The 2,862-nt window shown below is 56.3% G+C and overlaps 1 protein-coding gene across 1 annotated transcript in view; it reads right to left on the bottom strand.

Moving 5' to 3' along the window:
• NDRG4 (NDRG family member 4) overlaps nucleotides 1-2,862 on the bottom strand; it is a 17,851-nt gene that overhangs the window by 11,576 nt on the left and 3,413 nt on the right. The gene's annotated exons all lie outside the window — the stretch shown is intronic.

Raw genomic sequence — 2,862 nt, 5'->3', positions numbered from 1 at the left:
CCCTGCTGAGCCCGCAGCCACCCAGAGCAGGGCCCTGCCGCCGTGCCCAGGCAGGGCAGCACACACACAACCACAGATGGACACGGGCACACGCTAAAAAACAGGAGAGGGACACAGCAGGCGTTGCTGTGCCACGTGCCGTGACCATGCGTGTGCATGCACAGGAACACGTACCAACACAGACACACATGGGCCAGGCAAAACCTTGTCTGCCAGGGGAAAAACTGGGAATGTTAATACCATACCCACACCAAAGCATGTGCACCTCAAAAAATGCTTGTGGCACACGGCCCAGGCCAGGCCCTGTGTGTGTCAGTACCTGTTCTGTACATGTCGTGCACACCAGGAGCACACCTGCTGCATCAGCATGGATGCCACGGCCATCACTAGTGCTGGGGGATGCACAGCGAGCTGCGCACCTGCAGAGCCTTGGACAGGTGTGCATAGAGGGGCACACATATGTCTGTGTCACCTCACCCAGCAGCACACTCGTCCCACCTGCTGCGGGATGATGGCACACAGGGGATGTGCAGGGTTTAACCCTGACCTAGGCATTGCCAGTGGCAGGTGAATAAAGCAGGAGGAGGGACAATGCAGCAGCTCCAAGGTGTTGGATCGTGGCCCTGGACTGACACATGCTGTGTGCATGCACACACATGTGAGTACTCCCATGTGCACATGGGTGCGGCAGATTTCCTCCCTAATTCCAACGAGGCCTCTCACCACCACCATCCCAAAACCCCCCAGCAGTCTGTGAGTGCTCTTCCCCTGCACTCTGCCTGCCCCTGCCCAGCCCGGCACCACTGCCCAGCTTGGCATGACCAGCACAAAGCTGGGCAATGGTGGATGGAGAAGGAGTCTCACAGTCCCTTCACTGCCTTTTGGGAACCCACTGAAAGCCATGTGCTACAAACAAGCCAGGGCTGCACAGACAGAAGGTCTGGATGTGGGGAAAGGACAGGCAGGCAGAGGGATGACATTCACACTGCCTCCACCAGGCTTCACTCTGACTGCTCTGTCCCGTGGGCAGCTCAGACCCAGGCCTGGAAAGAGGCATTTCTGCAAGTGAAGGACTGAGTGTGATGGGGAAGCCCAGCTCCCAGGAAACCATTTTTGGTTTCCCCAGCCATGCTGCCTGTAGAGCCAAAGACTATGACAGCCACAGTCCCCAGAAAAAAAAAAAAAAAAAAAAAAAAAAAAAAAAAAAAAAAAAAAAAGAGAAGGGGAACAAAAAAAAAAAAAAAAAAAGAGAGATGCAGAGGGACAAGAAAAGAGAGAAAGTGGTTAACAGAGGACAGAAGGGGTAGAAGAACCAACAAGGTAAATGCAAAAGGGCTTCAGGGAGATGGGAGGGCTGAGCAAGGCTGACTTCACTGGAGTAGCATCAAATGGGATCACCAGTGCCTTGGCTACTAGCCCACGTGCCAGGTGGGTGGCCCAGACCTCCTGCAGGATCCAGGGCACCTGGGTCCCAGGGCACCTTCCCCCAGCTCTCCTGCACCTTGGCTTATGTCTCAAGGGCTTTACTTTGGCTGGTGGCAGAAGTGGGGGCTCCCCAGGCCTCCCACTGCCCCAGGCACCCTGAGCATCCCATCAATGACTGGCTCTAGGGAGGAGCAGATGGACAGTGAAGAGTTAAGCTGGAGGCTGGATGGGATTATCAAAGGAGGTGAGCCTAGAAAATTGGGTAAGATCTCCCCAAGGAATGGCAGGCAGCCCCCAGCCTTTGCACTGCACCAACTTGCAAATGTCAGAGTAGAGAAAAGGAGGTGGTTGCCCTGGCATGGCCCAGGAAACTCAGCCAATCCCTGCCCGGAGGCCCTTGGAGGGAAACCAAGAGGTCAAAGGGTCTGGCTGGCTTGGGAAAAGTTGCCTTGGTTGTTGCCCAATTCCTTTTTTTAGGTCCTGGGGGCATGGAGATGCATCCCTGTGGCATTTGCTGTCCAGAACTGCTCCACTTGGGCACCACCAGGGGCACAGTTCAGTGCCACCATGGGCCAACCCCTGAAATACACAACGATTGTCCTGGGAGGGTCATTGCTCTTTAATATCCCCTGTGCGCCAACCAAGCCCTGCCCCAGCACAGCTGAGCCAGAGCCACACTGGTGCCTCTGGTGCTACTGAGAGCTCTGGGCAGCCTGGCACTGCCACCTCCCTCCCTCCTCACCTCCCTCTCCCTTCTCTCTCTCTCTGGTGACACCAGGAGGTTTGGTGTCCCCTCCAGTGGCCAACAGAAGCCTGAGCAAGCAGAGAAAGGAGCAGCTCAGCCCTGCACACCCTGCTGCTCCCAGCCCCAACACCTCACCAGCTTTGGAGCTGCTGGGGAGGGCACCATTTTAATTATTTTGTGCCTTTTGAGAGGGCCATCAGGTTTGTCCCACTCTGTGAACCACAGCAGGCAGCACCCAGCGCCCTGCCAAAGGCCTTGCTCCCTTACCAGCTGTACTCTCCCACCTGCATGGAAGTGGGCCAGCCCCAAAATTCTGGTCCTGCTAGATCAGGGATCTGTGCTCCCCTGCCCTTATCCCAGGATGAATGAATTCCACATTTATTTTTTCCTTACAGGCACTGCTGTTTCAGTGCTGTACCTGCAAGGGCTCAGCCATCACCACCCAAGCCCACTCTCCCCATGGTCCCACTGCTGGCAAAGTGGAGCACACAGCCTGAAGTTGTGACAACCACAGGTGTCCCCTGGCAGGGGAACACTTTGGGAGGGGGACAGGCAGCACTACCCACTACCCTCCCTCCCCAGAGAGCCTGGTGCAGGATGAGCCTTGGCAGGGATGTGAGAGGGATGCAGACCAACGTGGGAGCCAGGCACGAGCTGAGATCCCATGAGTGCTGGAGCTGCATGATGGGGCT

The sequence above is a fragment of the Geospiza fortis genome, unplaced genomic scaffold (genome assembly GCF_000277835.1).
Source record: "Geospiza fortis unplaced genomic scaffold, GeoFor_1.0 scaffold97, whole genome shotgun sequence".
Lineage (NCBI taxonomy): Eukaryota > Metazoa > Chordata > Aves > Passeriformes > Thraupidae > Geospiza > Geospiza fortis.
The sequence above is the reverse complement of the archived record's forward strand: the minus strand, read 5'-3'. Positions and strand labels throughout refer to the sequence as shown.